The following is a 24,684-nucleotide window of genomic DNA, read 5'->3' as shown; positions in this document are numbered from 1 at the left end:
TCCATTCGTAATGCTCCTGAAATTTCGCAAACGGCATTCAAAACTTTGCCACAAAACGGGTACTAAAAACAACCTTATACGGTGTTTCAATAGCCTCTGAGACAAAATCATTTCTTTTCTCCAAAATACGTAAATTCCTACATACGCAGTACCATTTTCACTTTTTTTAATCACATTGAATAACATACATGTTTACAAAAATAAAAATACAAAAATAAACTGGAAGCCTTTATGAGCGGCGCCTCGAGAGGGTTTCAGGCATACATAGATATGCACGTCTACTAAAAACTATGGAAAAGAAATAGAAGAATGCCATGAAAAATCGTTTTTGCATCTGTGGGATCAAAGGGTTGAATGAAAAAAAATTGAGAAAGTTTTTGAAGTATTTCGCAAAGCTGCATGCATGTTTATATTATCATCGTTTCGTTTTGATATCGTGCTGATCATGATAAAATAAAAAACTTCATTGCGCTCGAAAATGGTTCCTGTTAAAAAGCATTGATAGAAAAGTCGATCTAGTTTTGTGCAGAGAACGTTGTTAATATAATGTGAAATTATTTTCTACTGAGATTTAAGGTTCGATACTGTGGAATTCAAGAGTATCAATTAAAAACATTGATTTCATTGTTTTTGGAACTCAAATTATAGTTCAAGAGTTCGAAATTTTAGAAAGTGAGGCAATGTAAATATTTATGAAAGCTAGAGCGTCGTGTCCAAATGATGGAAAATGATGGGAATTTTGATGCGTGTCTTGTTTTTTTCCCATCTTTGAAATTTTTTTCTTCTCCATTTACCGATCGTGCCGTCGATTTATTCAGGTTTCGATTCCATATGTATTTATAACTTCAAATCGATTACGTATATATTCGTCTGTGCATGTGTGTGCATGGGAATGTCCTTTCCGATACGATTCGTATACCATTTCTTGTCACTTCCGTGTTGAGGGCAACAACCGCTGATGACAGCTACGTATAAATATGTATATTGAATATACACAATATCATCATTTATATGACGGAAATGGATGATGAAAACGATGAAGTATAAAAAATCGAATTGGCGAACCCAAAACTAATTGCGCAAATACGCAAAACCCTCTGAAAATTCCATTCGATCAGTCGTATTCGCGAACTTGTAATTATTTAAAAATTCAAGTTTTACTAGTAGTTATAAATATTTCTGTATATAACACCAGTTGATCGACAAATAATTAAATAGATTTACCCGGAGATAGAGTTTCATTGGATTCACCAGGATTTCGTATTTGTTTTACAATACTGAACGTTAAGCGCACGATGCTTTATTCAATGAAACTTCGATAAACCCATCTGGTCTCCGAATTTTCCGATATCTTTTTTTCATTTCATTGCTCCTTTACTTTTTGAATGATTTACGAATATGTTGGGGCTTATACGTCCACAGTAAATTATTCGTTAGTTGTTTTATCCCTCAATGTTCGAACTAGCTATGAGGCAAAGTCCAGCTTTTCTATATGTAAACAGTATTTCCTACACATGTTACATTCTCGGAAAATCTCTTTTTTTTTTTAGGTGAAACCGCATGATTTCTGATAGGCGGAAGGTTCAGCGTAACATTGGATTTGGTCATCAACTTTCGCTCTCTAAAAATGTAAACGAGAATAGTTAATGGTTAGCGTCATGTGGAAATGGAAAAACCGAGAATCCGGATATTTGAAATGCACACTGGAAATATACTTTCCAAATAAGAGCGTTATTTGAGCTAATCGTCGATTTTTATAGATGTTTTCAACCCCCCGTTCGCACTCCGTGTTATAACTTTTTCCGCTCATCCATCCATGATTCAGCATATTTTTCTCGTTAGCCGATGGTGACTATATTCTTTCGAGATTTCGTGTTCCACGCAATCTAGTTGACAATCGGTTCTAACGTGCGTATACAAAAAAAAAGGGTCAATTGGGATCGAACAAAAATTGCACAACATGAGATGACGAAGAGAAAAAATTATTATCGTCAATATATTCAGAATAAGGTTTTCACCTCCAATTTTGACGTTGAAATCGGAGATGGGGACCTTATTCTGAATATTTACTAGAGGTATCGTATCAATTACATCAAAAATGAAGAAAACTTGAAGTTCTTTTCAATTATGAAATCGATTATTTCAACATTTCATGTTTAACACAGAACTCTTCGGAACGTCACCGTCAAAAATAAGCGGTGGAAGCCCTGTATACGCATAGAACGAGCAGGTTATAGGGAGAAAATTTTATAGACACGTGTACCGTGCACAAACACACGTCCACCATTAGACATATATATTTCTATGAAACTGGAGATGGAATCACGTTGCGCTCCAAACCTCATGAATTCTTGATCCCTTCGCGGTTAATCCCTCTGGCAGTGCAACAAAACATACACACAGGCTCATAAAGACACACGTTCGTGCTGTATTTGTAGAAGTGTAGCATATAACTCTTGGTCGAAAGAGAACGATCGAGGAAATTTCATTCCATTAAGTTTTCTCTCGTGCATTTCGCCTTTTGCACTGTGCTGTAGAGCAGAATTCCCTCTAACTGACCGCCTTGAAAAGATTTCCTCTTCTCGTGTTGGAGATCGACGATCACGTATTTACACAAATACTATCGATCCGCTCTGTCACCTTCACCATCCACGAAGATTCCAACCTTACAATTTTCAATCTTCATCAACGGAATTCACTTTGCCTTTTGCAATAACGAACATTCCCTTGGTTTTTTTATGCTTGGCGTTCTCTCTATTTTCTTACCCTCTTTCGTCTTCCTCATTCTTCGGAATTCTTTTTGCGAATCCGAGATCTCACGTGTATAAAAAAAAGCTAAAGATTTTTTTCGTTCGTTCTAGCTGATGAAATTTTTTCTTATAGTGACGTGCAATGGATTCAAAGTCTAACGAGAACGTGAGCGCATTTTACGAAATTTATTTACATTTTGGCAAGAGTTAAGAGCGTTAATACATTCTTCGGATAATTGTAAAGATATAGAGCTACGCAATGCCTTCAGTTGCCGCTTGTATTGCTCCCCCGTCGTTTTGTTTTCACTGGGCCAATGAGGAAACTTGCGAGAGGTTATAAAGTTTCGAATTTTCTTACTTGCTTTTTCGCTCACATTATTACACTTTTTCGCTCTTCTCCAAAACGGTATATGACTTCCCCACCATTTTTTCAAGGGCTAAAACATTCTTCGTTATTAATATCCTTAGACCACAAAAAATAAAATAGCTTTTTCCACCGTTTCATGCAAAAATCTCGTTTTAGGTACCGAAATCAAGATATTAATTGTCCAGTCGCGGAAGAGCGAAGTAATTAACGCGTTCATCGGTTTCCTTATAGTTTTATTTTCCTTTCTAATTATTATCGAGAAATATTTCAAAATAACTCGACTGATTTATTATTTATTTTGCTTTCCCAATTTTTCGCTCAATCCCTTCTCGTAAATTAGCATCTGTGTTCGACTCGGGATTATTGCTAATTAGCAACACACAAAAAAAGAGGCAATTAGCAATAGTTTCCGGCAATACAGGAGAATCATAATATTTTCCATGTCACGAGAAGTTATTGGTAATTACTTTTATTTCCATGTATACTTTATGTATTTATGCGCTTACGCTTTTTCGTTCATGATATATTGCTCTTCGTCCACGCGCAATTTTGATATCATATACAAGTGAGCGATGATGTACGCTTTAATAATCCTAGGATATGCAAAAACAAATTCATATGTATAAAAAGTTTTGACCAAGTTTTTTTAGAAATTTTTTAGAAAAAAGATCAAAATAGATGATCAGTTTGAAAACAGATGTTTTTTGCTTCACATTGAAAAAAATGCAAGAGAATCGTAGTTGTGCTCATTGTGTATTTTTTCCAAAAGTGCTTTCGAAAACAAAAAAATTAAAAAAAAAAAAAAAACATCGCATTATCTGCATTTTTGAAAGAGTTACGAGCATTTAAATATCGGCATAGCGAGTTTTCAATGAAAACGGGCGAACGGAAAAAATTGACAAAGTTTAAGAAAGTTGCTCACATAATATAAAAAAATAAGAAAAATAAAAATTTAATGAAATCAGAGTGAGTCCTGATAATGAGACAAAGATAAGGCGATCGGAGAGCGCCCATGAGCTGGGCATGCAATTTCGTTCCGTTCAGATAGATTATAAAATACAACTAATCACTGTTAATATGAACACATTATTTAGAACATTGCGCCTCCAGTACTATAAACGTATCAAGTAATTATTTTCTAATAATATACATTTCTACGTTGGGATTGTTTGAATTACATACAAGAGCGTGAATATTCATTTGAATGTAGTAGGAACAGGGTCGAATTGCTCTTTATTGAGCTTCCAACCATTTTTTTTCTTTCTTTTTACATCCTCTTTACAATTTCCTGTTTCTACAATGTGTGTTTCTTTCATTTCGTTTTTTGTTCCGGTTCAACGTTGCGTTAAGCGGTATGCATAAAGTCGACATTCATGCACGAAAAAAATGTGCAATTTTAACAAATAACCGGAAGTTTTCCAGTCGTTTCGTTTGATGGTCACGTGCCAGGACCTCGGATATAATCATTGGCGTATAATTGAGCCGAGCGCTCTTTCCCGAAACCGGAAATCCTCCTGCTACCGTTCGTTTCTTCATAAATTTACACTCCGATACTTACTGTCAGCTGAACTGCTATTTTAATTTTCGATCTTTTTTTCACTCCATGAAAAATTTGACGGAAATATTCCGAACAAGATACTGTTCATCAATATAATTCAATGTTTGGTAATTTTGCAGTTTGAGTAGTTTTCTGAAAAATGAAATTTTTTTCTTTAAGAAGTTATGTTAGTTCCATTATAATAAATTATATTCTATCACGGGAGGAAATGTTCTATTATTTCCATAACTTATGGGGTTTTGAAGTTTCCAGAAATTCATGATGAAATAGGGTATTTTTGATCATCTAGAAGCTTATGTACCTATACAGGTCTGGTGGACCCACACGCGCGCGCGCGCGCCCGCTCTTGCGCGAATATCATTCGTGTTGACTAATTGAAGCAGCGCGGACACTAAAAAAAACGTTCGCAACGATTTTCGGAAGAGTACTCAAAAAACTGTATAGTTCAAAATTTTTAAATGAATTTTTTCCGGTTTTGCTGATTCAACTCTTATTAAGGAAGTTGAGGCATTAGAATGAAAATGATGTCACCGCTTTTAAACCGATTGCATCTTATAAAGTGAAGTGTAAAAAAAAATCAATTAAATTTTCAGACAGTTTAGGAGCGTCGTTGCTGAGAAAAATCAATAACAATTTGGGCCAAATAACATGTAATCTTATGGAAGTCAAGACACATTCAGTGATATCTCCGTTAAAAATGATGCTAAAAATATGAAATTTTTTGGGCAACATGAGCAAGGCTTGCCGAATAATGTCAATTTTTTCAGATTTATTAGGAGATTTGCTGAGTTTATATTAATAATAATCTGTTTTCCGTGCAGTTTTTTGAAGCTGGGATCGTCATTGTGCGTGTTTTCGACTGAGCTTTCACCAGTTTTTCGTCTTTTTTTTCCCAACTTTTCTTTAAAGTGCCAAACTGTAAACTGGCCTAACTTTTGAAAGGTACAGGTCATCACTTTTGGGTAAAAAAAATGACTGCACAGCCTCAACTTCCTTAAGTACTTTAAGGAATTTAACAAAGATCCCGATGGTTATTGGGTAAGAAAATGCTTTTCCACCACAGATTTAAGTTCCCGACGATAGCGAATCGTTTATTTTTGTTTATATAATTATAAGAATCTCGATTTGTCTAGATTTTTCCAGCACCCGGACCGAGAGTGCTTTTTCCATCATTTATCCTTCCGAAATTCTCTTCCGTAATAGAGGTAACGAATGTTTCCTGCATTTCTCGCTCAGTGGTGCTGACATCGAAATTTAATAATCGTTGGCAGTTCTGATAACGCAAACTGGTCTGGCTGCTTCCCCATTTGTTAACTGGACACGTATTGAACAGGCGTAGTGATCTTGTTCTCTGTATATACCAATTTCAAATGGGCGAAGTGTACAAAATAACGAATGAATTTTACCGTGAGTCACACTTCATCGATATTCCAAATGTTTCCTATTGCACGAGCGAAAAATTCGGATCTAGGTCAATAAGTAAAAAAAAAAAAGTATTATTTGAGACACGTGCTATTTTCATGTGCAGGCTCGAGGGAATAGCTTCACACGATTTGTTTGTAATATTTGTCATCTTTAGAAATAAATAAAAAATAGACAATGTTAAATATTAAACTTACATTCGGTTTTCAACTTGCTGTTTTAGCTCTAATGTAAATTAAAGAGAAAAAAATGCACATATACTAAATGAAGAAGTTTATTTTGCTAATGATATCTAAAAATGTAATAACAACCATTTCGGATTTCCCGGATATTTTGGCACAAAGTGTCGTCGTACAGTTGAGTCAGGAATATCATTCTTCATATGAATTCGTCGAGCGACATTCTGTCAATTTCGAGGGGACGGGGACGATTCGGGATTATTTTTATTCGGTTGTTAAACATTGAAATCGTAGATAATCGGGATAAAATGGCGATGGAGTGACTCGAGCGCAGTGAGAGAGAAGAAATTCTCGTGAACCGAGTAAAGACTTGGACGTTTCCTTTTCTACTATATTTTTACACACATGTGTGCACTAACACGCAAGTACAAGCATCGGATGTTTGTGAAGAAAAGGGCGTAGCGTAGATGAATGCGGGTTAGCAATTCTCCGCGATAAGTCTTTCTGTCGGTAAGCAATTGATGTATACTCAAGATAAAGGTTCAGAGATACATGGTTATAGTTGAGGTTTTTCGTTCTTTCTTCGTCTCGTTTTCCTTGGTCCGCATACTGCGAAGGAGTAATATACCCGCAGCTCGTTCCCTTTTATTTTTTTTCCTTCCCTTCCGCATACGAGGCGACAGTTTTGCCTCAAGTCCAAGAGCAAAAGATCGAGAGGGAGATTGTCTGCAAGCTTTCGTCGTGAGTGCACTCTGCGAAGACAGATTGCTTTTTGGCTGGACTCTGTGGTCGATCGAATAAAAGCTCCCTCCTTTCTCTCTAGATCTCTCCCTCTGTCTCTATGTCTCTCGGTCTCTCTCCTCCATCTTTGTCTGTGGAAGAAGAACAATTTGAGTTAAGAGAGTTCGGGGGAATTCGAAACGTTCGCGATTCTCTAGCAAACCTCGTAACTCAGTAACTCGAAGTACCAGTCTCTTTTATTTATTAAGTTTATCCTACGCTAGAAGTGGTTCAACAAAGTGATCTCTCTTCCAATCTGCCACGCGCATCAGGATATGGGTGATCTTTTTTTGGAAAAAAAGTTCCATCAAGAAAGATCGATATTGCTTTAGACCGGTGCCAGTGAGCCTCACAAAATTACGCGCTGGATGCTTCGCGTTCGTTCTGACTTTTCGAAGAAATCCTCTGAAATGATACGAAGATTGGCGAACTGAATGGAAATTTTATCGAGAGAATTGGATATTTTAGCCTAGACACTTTGTTCTTCAAATTATCTTCAGAATTCGAGGGAGCTTGAAAATTTTAATGGATTCAACATCGGTATATAGCAGGGAAAAAATTACTTCAATCCTGAATAAACAAGGGTACGTTGCGCTAAAAGCTGTAAAAACATCTGGGCCCTCTCTGTCGTTGTTACGGTTGTAGATAAATGTTGAGTATGTGCTTTGAGTATATTTTTCTGACGACAGCTGCGGGATCGTGCATTATTAAATTGCTTGATGCGGGCATGCGAAAAATGAGCAACGTTACGGCCGGGAAGAGCCTCTCGTAATGTTCGTGTAAACCTCACCTCATCCCCTTTCATCCTTGCCTTCATCGCTATTACGATATGCATGTAAATACCAGAGCATTTTGACCTTCCATACTCTTTGTATGATGCTCGCTCATAGAATTCTCGAATACGTAACTGTATGTAGAGCTCCATTTCTGCCGCTCCTTGTTTCTCTCTCCACCACTGTTACGCACAAACACACACTTCAAGTATGATACTGGGGTATGAATGCATTCGATTTCCATGTATTTTTACGCGATAATTATTCATTTTTCATGAAGGCTCATCATTAAAATGCATTGTCATTTGTAAATTTCGTCCGATTTTTCATGAAAACATTATGACTACTTACTATTTATTTATACAACACTGAAGTCTGCAACGTTGGAGTCCAATGAAACGAACGAAAGAAACATTTGTAATTCACCAATTTTTTATTTTACGAAGCATCGGAGTAAGTTGAAAAACTACGAATTGCAAATTCAGCAGGGAACGAAATTGGAGAATTACTGGAATTATTGGAGAGTTTTTTTTAAATCTTTTCGTTGGACTCCAACGTTGCAAACTTCAGCGTCATTTATTTACTATATTATATAATAATTATTATTATATATACATATATAGGTCATTTTCCATCTTTCTGTTCAATTATCGGTTTATTTTAATTGATAAATAGACATAACTTAGATGGAATTTTGAATGTTCGTACATCATTGAACATATATTAACTTTATTATGTATTGTTTGAAATCGTAGCAGACTTGGACAATATCCAAATGCGCGCGCGTGTGCGTGTATGTCACGCAAAAAATAGTTGATACATCGATTGATTTAGCCGACTGAACTCTAAGTGCGTCCCCGTTATTCGCCGTATGTTTTCAATATTTAGTGGACACTCTATATTTTTATGAATTTCATCTGCAGAATTAGTTTACCGTGCATTATTTCTATTATATTTTATGCAGCTATCATTTATGTGTAGTTGGAAGCATTAATTTTTATAATGTACATGTATAAATTAAATGAAATCCTTTTTGTATAATGGCTCTCTACATGCATCTTTAACGACCTTGCAAAATTAAAGGCGTCATATTCAAGAAGCATTTCACCATCAGAGAACCCATCAATAGAAGAAAAATATAAGTATCGTTTAAATAATGTTCCTCTTAATTTTACGTCCAATGAAATAACGTTCATAATTCGTTTGGAGGAAGTTGAAATATTTTAGGGCCGTTAAAGTTGACGTTGATTCAGTAACGTTTATGAAAACGACAATGCATAAACGACGATCGTTTTTCCCCGGATGCTTTTCAGATTTATATTTCATTTATCAATTTGCATTATTAAATACGAAAGGGACGAAGTATTGTTTTTCTTTTCTCGAATTCTGTCGTTTTATGATTATTTAATAAACAGCAAGCGAACATCCAATATTCTATCTCCGTATTCACCATGATTCTGTGGCAAATTCATCTAGAATTCAATGAAGGCATATTAAAAGTCATGTTCTGTTGTAGACTTTTCAAATCGTAACATTTATGCTTATTATAACTTTAAATTTGTGATCAAAATTTTCAGACATTGCATGTATTTTCACGTTTTATACATTCGTGTTTGTATACAATTGTGTATATAGCGTGCAGGATGGAAACGCCCATTCGGACACGTCTCTTTAAGCATCTGGCATGACGCGTAAAGCGTGAAAGTAAGGAAGCAATTAGCCATATGTGTACGTTGTCACGCTCAAACGAATATCGGTTCCTCGCTGTTTCTCTATTTTCAACTCCAGAAAATTTGATGATCAATTGTAGACTACGACGCCGAAGTTTGCAACGTTGGACTTCAACGAAATGAACGAAAAAAAGATTTATAATTCATTATTTTTTTATTTCACGAATTATTGATGTGGCTTGAAAAATTACGAATTGGAAATTCGGCAGGGAACAAGATTGGAGATTTACTGGAATTATTTGAGAGTTTTTTTAGATCATTTCGTTGGACTCCAACGTTGGAAACTTCAGCGTCATTTGTAGACTTCTTCTTAATATGCACAGTACTATACTGTGTTCTGCATGATCTATTTGATCGTGTAAGTTTCATGAGATGAACAACAACAAAACTGTCATACAATGTCTTTGCTCAAAAATATTTCAATTTTATAACTACATATATATCTCAGATAATACATTTGGAGCTTCGGATAATGAACCCAAAAAAGTTCTTGATTTCTTGTAACCTGAACCTGGAAACCAACATTCGACGTGATTAAATTCAATTTTATTAGCGCATGTTTTAACGTAATTGAAATAGGTCACTTGGAGACTAACTTCGATTTCCCTCTCTGGATATTACATTTCTTATCTTTTTTTTTAATTCCCGACTGCTCGCACAGACAGAAGCAGAGTTATGCGTTTGACCGCGATCAGGTGATTTTTACAAATTTTTCATGCAGAATGTTTGTCCAAACGGCGAAAAATTACTTGACCATTTTTGGAATATATGTTATTAGAGTGTCTCAAAAAAATCGAATGTTTTTTTCCAAAGAATATTGAAAAATCGTCAGAGTATCTCTAGAAAAAGACCCTCTGAAAATTTCAGCTCTTAATATTAATATTTAGAGGCGGCACTTTGAAATTTTCTATTTCCCATTTGAATAACATGGGAAATTTTTTTTTCAAACTTTGGAATTCTGTAACCTGATAACGAGCTACTCCACAAGTAAGACGAAATCAGTCTTTATAGGAATTATAGAGACAAGTACATTTATGCCTTTTGATCAGTTACCTGTAAAATCATGGAAATCAATGGATTCATCAAGAAAAAAAAACATTGTCAAATAAATGCAGAAGTTGCTAAGTACATCGGTTTACGAACATTAATTCAACATTGACCATGTCAACTATTTTTAGGCACTTTAATCTGGTCAACGTGGTTCCTTCGTGTTTCGTGCCTTATCATCCAATTAGCATTAAAGGCAAAACCTCAAAAAGGTATGAAGCTTATTTGATCCACGTAGTAGACATGTTACGTTCAGAGTTTCTCCAAATTATTTGACAAAATAAAGATGAAAGAAATAAAAAAAATTCAAATAAAACATGTTTTGAAAAAACATTTAAAAAACTCCCGACTATGACGTGTTAAAAAAGCATATTAATTTTTTAAATGTTTTTTATCTACTTCCATTTCTCATTTCTTTGCATACAATCATTTGCCCGATCTATGCTTATATATTTACAGGTATAAGATCGTGCCAAGGTGAGTAAATCTCGATATCGTGTGTGGAAATTAATTTAAAAGGTCACATGTATTTGCCTCCACTATCTTCAAAGTGTTTGGGGCGTTTTGCATGAATTTGAGTCGTATTAGCATAATTGACAGTCCGGAAGCGGAAGTGTTTTGTAGAGCCGGAAGCTTCTGAACCAAAAGTGAGAAATGAGACAGGGAGGTTGGTGCACTTCAGTAAACCGTAGTTTGGATTTTATGTGACATACGACAAAACAGTACAAAAGGATTAATAAATACTTCGCCAACACTATCCACAATGACATATTACCATTATTTTTCATAATTAATATAGATTAATAAATTAGAAAAAAAAACACATTTTTCAGTGTACATTTTTGTGACGTTACTTGTTCAGGTTTTGTATTTCAGCTTCGTTGGACAGTAGTCCCAGTCTGAATTTGGTGTATCCGAAATGATTTGGCGTATTTGGTGTCTGAATGATTGCATTTCCTGTTTGTGGACAAATTAACTTAAACATTTCCGTGTATTTCAAACATGTCATGACAGCATATAGTTGAACTTCCTAAAATATTTAACATCACATTCGTGATCTTTATTTTCCATTTTTTTCGAGACTGATAAAAAAAAAGAAATTTACGGTTTCATGGCTACACGTCCATCTGGCAATTTTTTACTGCGTCGTTGATAGTGAAGAAGTAAAAATACATTACCGATTTATCAATAGACATTGTTCCTTCATTTCTGTTTTGAGATATTTTGGTCAGCCACAATTATGTATCACGTATTACTCTCACTTTCTCACTCAGGTACAAAGTAGCACGACATGCTTCGCTGAGTTTGGTTGCCTCCTGGCGAGAGAATGAGGGTTGCTCGCCCATGGATACAAAAAAAAAAACAAGACAGACAAATACACCTGGTATTAAAAAAATCGTTAAGGTTGTTGTGGGGTCTAGCCGACGGGGTTGAGGTGTGAGAGGGGGCGCCCTATGCTTACGCACAGAACCGATGAATTATTACCAAGCGTTTGTCGACGAATTATCGTTGTATTTGATGTCATTTTTCGATGATAAAATCCACGTCAGTTTGAAAGAATATGCATTTTTGGCAACGTAATAGTGACAGGAATTATTTCTATTAGTTTATGGCATTATTTTCGATAATTTGTTGGTGATGAATTATTGCAAGACGAACTAGCAATAACGTACATAATGACCCATGATAATGTGCTTGAGTTGGCAACGGTGCCGCATAACTATCATATACGCACCCCATTCCTAACCTTAAAATCGAAGTGTTTGTTTCTCGGCCGTATGAACGTCGATCTGGGAAAAAAAATGTCGCTAAGGTAGGAAGTGCTTGTGGCGTCTACGCTGTTTCCATGATTCCGAAGTATTTTTTTACTTCATTTTTGGAAAAATTTGCGATCCTAATCATTAATAACTCTGAATCGGTACTGTAAATGATTATTTTCAAGGCACTAAAAGTTAGTCCGATATTCCATTGAACCGAATCTATTTTTTTAACTTCGTGGCATCGTTTTCTCGGTAAAGAAATATATTTTTTTATTATATACCGTAAAATGTTTGAAACATTCCCGTAAACATAATATGATGAGCACACCAAATAGTCCAACTGCGATTTTTTTTCTAAATAATTGTACTGTGGATCGTTTTCAAAATTGACAGGTTAATTAGTAAAGGGATCATGAACGTTTACAAGAAATTTCATCTCAGTGACATCATTTCATCCTGACCCCACAACAACCTTAAATCCATGCCCCTAAAATAAAGAAACAGAATACAGAAAAAAAACTAGACAAATATTCGTTTAAAGCATTATCATCATTAGATGTTTCTTATTTCAAAAAGCTGACAGAATTGATGATTATTTATAATTATGTTTTGATAACTATATATGAATTGGATTTTTCTCGTTGTTTACTCGCAGTTAGGGCTGGGATCTACAAAAAATTGAACATTAGTTATATACGTTATATGACATGCATGGTTTGCTGAAAAATGTTTGTACGAAAATTTTGGTCGCAAAGCCTGATTAAGTTTCCCGAGATGCGGCAGACTCTTGACATCAAGGTTTAAAAAAGCTAGTCAAGATGTGCAGCATATTGAGAAACATCATCATGAGGGCGTGGTTTAGCAAATTAACTGGGAATGAGCGTTCATGTTTGACATACATAGTTATAGAACAGTCCAGGCAGCGACTGGCTTAGGGTAGTTGAATAATTGAACACCAGGGGCCAGGGTGACATTCGTGAGTTCCCAATATCCCCTTTTTTATAAAGTAAGGTTGTGACGCATGAATTAGCTGTTCATTGTCATCGCTTTTTCGCGATTCCGATTGGTTGTTAAAACACGACCATTGTGGAGCTAAATTCATTCGGAAAAAACAACGTTAATTCGTCCCGTCAAAATGGCAGCTTGGAATTCAAACCATCTTGGACATTTTGTCGATATCGTTTTGCTCGATTCGATTTCTTGAAAATTCTTCGCATTGGACATTCTTTCAATAGTTATTAATGAGTTGAGTTATTAAATGTAAATGAATCCTGGTAAAAATAAATAAAAGGTTACTCTATGCAAGAAGATGGCGCGCGCGTCTGTAACTTACCTAGTTATTATATCTATACTTGAGATTGGTCGATTTCGTTTGTAATAAGAATAAAAACAGTTGAAAAACACTCTCACTCCTGTAAAGACTTTCTGGAAGCGACTTATCATACATAACGTCATCAAAATAACATTCAGAAACTTGAATAAGGGTCTTCCATAGGGGTCGGTGCTGAGCCCTACCCTTTTTAATCCAAGAAAATTGCATCACGTTGTGATGATATCGTTGTGTACCTTCGAGAGAAAGAGGGGGGGGGGGGAGAGAGTGAGAGATATTTGATATTTATTATTATTGCCTTAGTTAAAACTTTCAGGCAAAACGCAGATTAACAGCCAACATAATTAAATCTAATATACAGAGTGAACGATGATCAAGTAATATAATAGTGAGAGATAAAAACACAATAAATGATGTCATATAATACGATTTCAAGATAAAACAAAAGATAAAATTCTTTTGTAGACATAAGATGAAATAGCAATGGTATGGTTGTATAGCTTGTGCATAATGACATTGTTTATGTCGCGACATACGTAACAACCAAAACATACACCTAATACTGACTCATACGAATCATACATTCCATACAATTCTCAGCCCATCTTACAAAATCATATAAAACAACATTGTGCTATCAGTAGGACATAGAAACTGAAGTTGAAAAGTAAGTAATTTACAAAATACCACAATGGTACAAAATCGTAGAATTAAATGTTAAATCTAAGGTTAAAATACGAAAGAAGAAGAAAAAATATATTAGCTCATACTTATGATTTAAATGATTAAAATAATAACCGCGAAATGATAATGACCGCGACCACTAACTAAGAATATAATACTTATGACTACATGCAATTCCCTTTTTTTTTCAAAAGCATATCCTTGTTTTGGAATCTGATTTGTCGGAATATTCCAGATTGAAGTATGAAATTTTTTCTATCAAACCGTTACAGTTTACAAATAATGCTTTGTACAGTAAAACATTATTTGTACACGCAATTTCGGGAAGCAAACAAATCAATTTTGTACATCAAATCTAATATAAATCGGAAAATAGTATATTACACACCTAGGGAGGGAAAGTAGACTATACTTCAAACCGTGGGCAAAATTAAGCACGCGGTTTGAGGTGGTCTAATTTCACTCCCGTGGAGTGTATACTATTTTTCACCACACATGCACCGAAAATTCAACCTTCTGATTTCGGAAAGTTGAATTTTCAGCGCATGTGTGGTGAAAAAAATATTTTGGCGTACCTTCAACCAAAACACATAATCAACGTCTCTTCCCCGTTTCGCAGCATATTTTGTCGAATATGTGGAGCAATTTTTCAGACTGTCATGCATATCGCTTCATATCATCTTTGTGACACGAGATATGTCATTTGTATGAGCAGGTCGACTCGATCGTGTCTCGAACAGCAGCTCAAGTTAGCTGTATTCGCGTGCTTTCGGATTTCACTCGTGGTTGGTGGTTGGTTATGCGTTGTGCCATCCCAACTGCTTCCCTTCCCTACCTTCACTGCTTCATACACCAATATCGTTTCGAGTGCACTCCACGCAATGGGTTTGGCGCGGTATGTACTAATCTGTATTGCATTTCTTGCTCTTACTACTGAAAAGCTCCGGAGGCTATCTCACACATGCACACACACACATGTGCGTATATAAATGGGGTTCTCCTGCTTCAAGCGGGAACGGGAATTGGGGGAAAAGCCAACATGGAATTGCGAGTAGATCTTGTATCTTAACGATCGCCCAGAGCCCTGTTTCTTATTTGGGTCTCTTTACAGCAAAATATTAGGGTTCATTACAATGTTTCAATGTATGTTACATGTAGATTTATACATGTATACTATATATATATATATATTATGTAGATTTATAGATTGGAAACCTTTAAAAATAGAACCGAAAACGCTATCGCTCCGGTAAAGAGTCTCTGGCAGCAACTCGTCATAACATGAATGTACTTGTCTCTAGATTATTATAGTAGAAAATTGAAGCTTATTCACGTAAAAAAATGGATTACTACTCGACCAGACTCCTTATTGCCAGGTTAATTTAAATTACATTATGTGAAATGGATAATGTGTGCACTGGTTGATGGACGAAAATGTTATTTCATGGGCTCGCCATCAGTAATCGTTTGGGTTAATGACCATTAGATTATTGGTATATGTATAATCTTCCAGCACTGAACGGTGTTAGTTTGATGTACCATCACAAATCACAAACACATTTTATAGGCTCGAATTAGTTATAAGCTTATGAGCACTCACGTGACTAGTTGCGCCCATTTCTATGTGGAGCGATCTATATCAGACTCCAATGAAAAAGAGATGGTGTGCGAGTATTCAGATACGGAATTCTGTGGGTATATACTGTTCGCGTTAATTCGAGTCGTTCGTTCCAAACGATGCTTCAGTGGATTCTCGATACATTGTTCAGATGATTCGTTTGATGTACTAATTGTGATGATCCAATGATAGGAATCCTAATTTCATTGATGAGGCACGTCCCTGTATCATGCAATGTGAGATCTAAGTAATACACGTACGTCGAATATATATCAGCAGTAAAAGCCTTTGCAGGAGGTTTGTGGATGTTGCATTACAGCGTAGAATATGCAGTACTGAGCTCAGCAATATTAGGAGCAGCAGTGCATCAGCATGAGATAGGCTGCCGGATCTCTATGTACTTCGTTTGAGCATATCGAACAGAACTATGCAGGCCGGATGGTTAAGGGGGTACAGAGCTTCTCTTGCATCCCACCTGTTCCACGCCTGGGTAGCTTCTTCTCATGCTACATATATATATACGAGTAAGTATAAATAGATTTATGTTCTGTACCTTATTGTACTTCGTATCGTATTGGCAGGAGAGTTCATTCACTCAAGAATTGCAAGCTCACGAGCCAGATAATCGACGCACGGATACCATTTTAAATCTCTATTTTAAATCTAAAATATTTTCCTTTTCCGTGTACTTTCTGCACATTACATAAAGCCCAATCATATAATTGTACACGAGGATAAGTGTACGCTTAGAAGTTTTAGAATGTCGGATTAGATCTAATTGGAAATTCCATGGATTTTCACATTATGCTGTTTCTACTGGATGAAATTGCTGTCCGTTTCGCTCTCTCCTTTTTATAACGTTGCTCGTGTAAGTTATGGAATCAGTATTTGAGATAAAATTGGATTATATTTCCGGTTCAATTGGGATCCAACATAAAGAGACATGACATCTGGTGCTGGCCGAGGATGGAAACAGAAAAAGGATTCATGAGAGTAGAATGTTCTTCTGTAAATTCTTAAAAATTGCAAGGAGATTTGTATGAAACTGTAAAAATGCACGGGGCAAAATATTCATCACGTGCACCACAAAAAAAGAAAAATTTCCCACGTATATACAAGAGGTTTGTAAACACGTTATTGATTTCGTCACTGGGTTCATTTTCATAGTTTAAACCGCATTTAATTATTTGATTAGCTGCTAACACCCGTTCGCCTTCGACAGCATTATGTTGCGCAGGATTTGTACCTGCCCGATCACAAATATTTTCTGAGCTTATAGGAACATTTTGGCAGAAAATGAATGTGACAGATGTTCATATATCACTGGTACTTTTCTGCACCATTTTGAATAGGCCCCGTCCACATGTTGAATGCCAATTCATAGGATTTACGTGTACTCTATTGAAGTACCTGACATTAAGGTAGATCATGCCCGAAGGATCGTATTTTAAGGGTGTCTAAATTCGATCGATTTTTACTCTCTAATTAAAGATATAATTACTTTAAATTAATGTCAGAGTTATTAATTAAAAATTGTAAATAAATTTCTTCAACTTATCTTTTAGCGAATGAAATTACAAGCCATTAATTAATTGGGGAACCATCACCGATTGAACCCCAAATTTCATTCATCTCTGGCGAAAAAACTATAGTTTTTTATGTAAAAAATCGCATTAGAGAGCACAAAAGGAAAACACAAAGGAAATGGATTTAGGAAAAAGTATTAATAAAGAGACAGAAGGCTATGACAGGAATGGACCAAGTTAAGAAGAAACAAAATGCCAAAATATGTAAATGTAAGTTTATACGAGTGCTCATTATCAATTTCGTTCAATCTTTAACGCAATATATCTTTATTAGTAGTAAGACAATTGTCTCGAATTTTTTCTCAAACCATCGATAAACGATTTACGACGCTGAATTTTGCAACGTTGAAGTTTAACGAATTTAACGAAAAAAACATTTGTAATTAACGAATTTTTTATTTCACGAAATCATTGGTGTAAATTGAAAAACTATGAATTGCAAATTCGGCAGCACAAAATTGGAGAATTAGTGGAATTGTTGGAGAGTTTTTTAAAATCATTTCGTCGGACTTCAACATTGTAAACTTCAACGTCATAACGATTTTTTACGCATAGTCCCTATAACCCTGTCTATTTTCGTTCATATTTGAACACGTTTATCTAATAAGTATCCAATAAGACGAACCCTTTAAAATTTGATATGCGGACCAGTCGACTACCCATTTAAATTTTGTATAAATTTCAAATTTTCTTAAGAAAATCTTTTCGTCCATTGGCTTATAAATTGTTTTGGACCAAGGAACGGAGCTCGAAAATCACCAGTTTCGGAAAAAAATATAACCCGATAATTTCGATTTCAAAATCTGTTTGATAAATTGAAATCAGAAGACCTAAGCATCCGGCGTCGCTCCAAAATATGCCACCCGAAATTTATGATTGCAATTACTAAAAACTAATACTTCGGCAGCGCTTAGATTCACCACATCGGGAAAAACACGATTTTTTCGTTTTTCTTTTTAGTTCTTTCCCTTAATTATAGATCGATTGGATTGTTTCACCGTTTATGCTCTCCGCATTTCCATTCTCTACATTTAGTCTGCTGAATTCATTTGCATAGCTTCATTAATTTTTGTTTTATAAGTAAAAATTCAAAAACATGCGTTCTTTCCCACTCATTTGTTAATAAAATAAAGAAATGGAAAAAAATGTAAAACTCGGGAAGGAAACTATGCAGTTAGTATCAGAAAACCTCCCCGCGTGTAATATCATTCGGGGTTATCGGATTATATTTTTTTTCCAATGAATGCTCCGTTTCCTCGTCTATTTATCTTTATTAAGTCTAATGGGGATCTTGAAGAGCATTTCCGTCCAGTTTTTTGTGATTAGAATAGTGGATTTAGGTCGGGAAGTGAAAATTGATTACAAAACTGAATAAATTGAAGGACTGTGATATTCGGTACTGCAGCATGAAGGGACATGGACAAAGCTGCAGGAGATGTTGAAGGGTTAGTAAGCGTAAGAGGGAGGAGAAGGGTCTGCTGGCTAAGCCAGCAGACCGAAAATACCCTATACGATACAAGCTCGGGCGTGACTGCTTCGTTGTCTTGCAGGATACGAGTTAAGCTACTCTGACCCTTGCCACGAAGCGTCCACACAATCAAGGTAGATGAGATGAGGCGGGCGATAGAGATGCCATTGGTGGGTCGCGAAGAGCAAGAGGAGCCATTTAAGCGTTTAATAGAATGCTCATATACGTATCCTTGTTCCGGCTTTAGCGTTGAGTAACGCCGGGCCTATGTTCATGTGGTATCCATTGTTTTGCACAGCAAGCACGCTCGGGTTGTGGAACAGTTTCTCCTTCTAATACTCCCTTATTTTTGTTATTTATCCCTTTTCTACTACTACTGCGGATGCCACCTGAAGTTTTTATCTTATCTTGAACGAGCCGTGTTTGAAAATCCTCATTCGTGTATACCTAACGGACTCACATCCTATTTCATCTCTGAGCAAATTTTTCTCATTTTGCACTCTCCATTCTTTTCAATCTTACCGGAATGTTTACATATATGTTACTATTTCTCGCGTCCCTTATAAGCCTATCCATCACGGGGAAAACTGCCTACTTACTGAAGCGATAGTTCAGCTGAACCCAGCATATGCACTATTGCTAACTTTCTTCTCTGCGATGCAATCGTACTATTATCTAGACTAGCCAAGGTCAAAAGAGAGATGTTTTTTTTTTCAACCCTACAGGGGATTGTGTCTTCTTTCCATCTCTTTTTTTGACAAGTATAAGCTGAATAAGATGAATGCTCTGGTTGATTCTCCAATATTCATTTGTCCAACTCATTTCATCTCTGTCGATTCACGGAGTTACATAATATTTTTCTTCAACCTGGCATGAGCAGATTTTTATAATATACGTATAAAAAAGGAAAGGTGCAAATATTTTATCATTGAATGGCCGAATCATAGGACCTGCCCAATTTTATAAACTTAGCATACATAAATACACAGCTTAGTACATTAGTGGATTATTATTAGCGCGAGTAGAACGCATGACTAAGCAATTAACTGGAATGATGACGAAAGCAGTGTGGGATTGAAGATCACGTTTCTATCTCTATATCCATTGCATGAAATGTGGCAGTTCTGGTTAAAGTAGCACAGAAGCCCAGCTGGAATTGTCGGAAAAGCTCAAGCTATGCGATCCTTCGCTGACTCGCCGGATTTTCGCATTTAATCGCATAATACCCGTGCACCTATCCAGCTTTTTACCAAGATGGCAGTGAGCTCAGTTTTGTAGAACTTGACGAGCGGGGACGCAAGTGAATGAAAGACCATTTGATAGATATGTAGAACTATTGAAAAACATGGGATAATGGAATACATAGATGAAGTTTTAGCGAACTGCTTTTTCCACGTACGTGTATTATGTTTGAATGTGATCCATTATGACATAACTGTTTTCGCTTACTTGGCACCAAATGTGGAACAGCGGAAGAATCATTTTTAAATTGGGGCGGAAAACTGCGATAGGTCAAGTCCGCCGAGAAATTACCCGCTAAGTCGGCCATCTTGAATTTAAGAAGATTCCCCTTGGGTTCTTGAACTTTTGTTGATTGATGAGATAATCGTATAGAACCTTTCTTATCTTGGGGACGCTTATCGGAGCTCCCGCGTACAATTGATTGTATGATATAAACGTTTGAAGGTTACAGTAAGTTTTGAAACAATATGAAGCTCTACAGATTAATTCACGTCTTTGATGACTTGCGTATAATTCGTCATTCTTTTTGAGCTAAACCGATATCGTTAAACGTTATTTCATGTATTTATAAATCAAGCATCTGCTTTGGAAAGGTCGGAATTGGATTCGGAATGTTTGATCATCATTCTTCATAACTCCCAATCTGCTGTTCCTCACTCCTACTGCTCGCACTCGTAAAAGCGAGATGTATGCGCTTTACCGTGATCATCTCTCATATGATTCTATCAAGTTTTCAAAATTCCGTGGGAATCTATAGAATTATATATTTCAAAATTAAAAAATGAAGTAAAAATATTTGATATTATTTAAAAAAAGTGAATAACATTAAAGGTCAATAATTATAACTAGCTGTGGGAAAATTCGAATATAAAAAAAACTTGCTTAAAAAAAGTGCTGAAAATTGATAGTATGATGAGAAGAGTAAATGAATATAAAAGCAAACAATAAAAAAATAAAATATTTGGAAGAAAATAGATATTACAATAACAAAAATAATTTACCCGAAAAGTACGATTTTTAATTATATTGGTCCGTTCCTTAGTGTACAGCGAGAAAATGAAAATATAGTGTTCGCTCATAATTAAAAAATGTCAGCGTATATGAATTGAATAAAAATGAAACATCACGCAATAAAAACCTTCATCAAATTAATCGGATATTAATATAGGCATCGGTTTAAATTCGTTCCCGGTTCCGTAGATGTTTCATGTCATGGTCAAAATTCGATATGACACTTTAGTTGGACTCTAACGTTGCAAACTTCAGCGTCATAATTCGATGACGGTTTTTTATCAAGAGACTCGGTATAGAGTCTCGGCACAAGTACATTGACAGCTCTGTTGTCTGCTGGCCTGAGGCTCTCGCCGAGACTATCTTTTCTCTGAATAAAACGATTCGCGGTGGTGGGGGTAAAATTGGCATGTCATTTTGTTCAAATACGAAATTCATAAGTTCATATACCATTTTCAATAGAGCTTTATTAATGGAGCCATTCTTTGATTATTTTTGGGGCAGATTATTTCTAACTGTTTTTTTTCGTATATTGCTAAATGCTTTCAAGCATAAGTAGATTCAATATTCGTTCTCGAGGCTCGTCATAAAAATTTAAATGAAGTTTCATTTGTTGGAGGGCATACGGCATAGCCGTCAAACTCCCCTGTGCTACAATTGATTCCTTCTAAATAGCGAAGTGTTTGCACGCAAATTGTTGCAGGGCACTGATGTATTGTACATGAAATTCATTAGTTGCATATTTATAGCTTTTTCGCTTTCATCAAAATTGAATTTGATTTACTCGATGCACGTCATCATTTAACAAAAAACGTTTCAATTTGGCTGCTCTCTCTTTGTGACTGGGTTTTATATCATTTTCGGTGCGGTCTCTGTCATTCCGATTTTGAACATAATTTTACTATTCGTATACTTTTGGTATCGCTGGAACATTCTCTGTCACATATTCCGCTCAATCGATACACCGTACAGAGAAACGATGGGATGTAAATAAATAACTGAATGGAAGTGTATCAAGGCCGGAATACTTATTAAAAATTTGAAAATTTTCGCATCGTATGAAAAAAACGGTATTAGGTTTTTATTTTGCGAATTTTTATTGTTCTCTTTTGAGTATTGTTGCATATCAGAACGGTTCAACGAACCATTTCTGGTCTTCATTCCTGCACAGAGTTTTTTGCATTCGATTCAATTCTATCAATGGCGCATTTTTTGAGTTCGGTTTATCGTACACATTCGGTAAACTGTGGGCATTCATAGAATGTATGCTATAGTCGTTTCGTATCCATTGAAATAACTGTGTACGCATTGTTATCTACGTATCTCTCTGTCCCTCTGACTGTCTGCCCCCTCTTCTCTCGCTCCCTCTAGCTTTCTCTCTACATCATTCTTCATCGTTTGCTCGTTTTAGTGAGCACTCGATGATGTACAACTATCCACACTCCGCGAATGCGAATATTGCTACCACTCTCGCAAATCGATCGAATGCTCAGTTGAACATTTGTACCCAACCAGTCTTTTCCATATCGAACCAACAAAAGTGTTTCCAATTGCGACAAATTGACGCAACGACCGTTACGTATCTGTTACATCCCGCTGAATATCGCATAAAACTATTGTTACCGCGTGTATGAATGTATCGAGGATCATTTACTCATCGACCATCCTACTTCCGCGTATGTTTTGAACCTTAACTACTCTTCCATCGCTCAATAAATTTTTGAATCCAATCTTTTTACTTTCACATTTTATGTTCTTTTAATTACAAAACTAAGAGAAATCGTATTTTTAGTTTTGACACCCGTAAAATGTTTCTCATAGAAAAAGTAATTATTGCAAGTAGATTGCTGTAAAGGAAGTTGTCTAATTTTTTCGACACTACACGAAGATGTCAGTAAATGGGGCTTGTCTGTTTGCAAAAATGGTGAAAAATGTTATATAAAAATAATGACGTTTACAAAAGCTATCCATGAAACCAACTCATTATACGCTTGAAAAAAAAACTCACGTTAGCATTACAAAGAAAAACCAAACCTCGTAATTTCTGAATACATAGAACCCTGTAACAAAAAATCGCTATAAAAATTTCTCAACAAAATAGATCCTGCTTAAAATTACAATGATAAATGAAGAATTGCCGGAATTCTAATAAAGAATTATAACATATACTTGAACATTTCGATAGTTTGATTTTTTAGATCGTCTTTAAACGCAGGATATTTAGATCCTCTTATTCTCTGTCGTAGGAAAGATCAGTGTGTGGGTTCGTGCACTAGACCGACGGATTTTGCACGAAATACTCGGTATTTACTTATCGTGATGCAATCGGGCGAGGCCTCGCCGAAGCGTACAAGTAACCATTTCGATTATCGAGGAATAATATTCTCCATTATCACTTTGTTTGATACAATTTTGGTAGGAATAAGAAAAGTTTTCTCCATTAATTATTATTAGAATTAATCGATCAGAACGTTTTCGAGCTCATTCTTTCCGTAAAATTAAAAAAATGAGTTTTTTTCACAAACTTGTTTTTTTTTTCATCAAATATAATTCGACATTTGGGCTCAAAACACCACTAAAACAGTAATAAATGCATTATGGGAATTGATAACACATCGATGAGCTCTCGTATCACGATCATGATATTTGTAGTAATAATTTTAGCAATCAGAAAAAATATATAGGCATTCAGACATGTATCGTCCGCTGACAAATCACGATGATAACCTAATAATCTTCCATCATTCTATAGAAAATAGAAGCGTCAGACTGAAGACATATATAGGTATATAATCTGTATGGAACCAGAATATCACTAGTTTTGCGAGATGAAATAATACAAATAAACATTAAAATATATGCGAAAAAATGCATACTGTTTTAATGAAGTGAAAAATGAATAATTAATATTGTTTCAATTCGTTAAGTTACAGAGTTCCAAGAGGTCACAATTGATAGAAAAAATAAAAAGTATGTGAATTTGCGATATCCTCTAAACTTCTCTAATAATTTTTTATTGAAGAAAAAAAATTTTTTAAGTTGAAAACGCAATGGGTAATGTAAAGATTCTCTGGCAGCAGACTGGCTTTCATAAATGTACATGGCTTCGAGTCATTACCGTGACTTTAGGTTATAACAATTTTTTTTTCTTTCATGACGATTTCGTCTTCTTTCGCGTGCGAAGAATATTTGTGACTCCCTGGGGAGTAATTGGAAAGGGGATTCTTGTGTGTGCCTTGGAAGGAAATTTTTCCTGAAGTGAACATCCTGGAAGAATAATTCCAAAGATAAGGAGGTAGCAGAGTCCGCTGGATATATAGGGGAGAGTAGGGCAAAGCGGAACACTCCCCCGAAAATTTAGAATATTTTTTTTTTCCAT

At 35.6% G+C, this 24,684-nt stretch overlaps 1 protein-coding gene across 3 annotated transcripts in view; it reads left to right on the top strand.

The window, feature by feature from the left end:
- LOC122408485 (uncharacterized) overlaps positions 1–24,684 on the top strand; it is a 142,834-nt gene that overhangs the window by 13,478 nt on the left and 104,672 nt on the right. Inside the window, exons 2-3 of one of the 3 annotated variants that reach the window (XM_043415291.1) lie at positions 10,738–10,818; positions 11,066–11,083. The exons of the other annotated variants lie outside the window; for them this stretch is intronic. The gene's annotated coding sequence lies outside the window, so the exon portion shown is untranslated. The remainder of the gene's footprint in view (positions 1–10,737; positions 10,819–11,065; positions 11,084–24,684) is intronic. 3 annotated transcript variants of the gene reach the window in all.

Source organism: Venturia canescens, chromosome 1, assembly GCF_019457755.1.
Source record: "Venturia canescens isolate UGA chromosome 1, ASM1945775v1, whole genome shotgun sequence".
Lineage (NCBI taxonomy): Eukaryota > Metazoa > Arthropoda > Insecta > Hymenoptera > Ichneumonidae > Venturia > Venturia canescens.
This window is presented reverse-complemented; position numbering and strand designations above follow the sequence as displayed.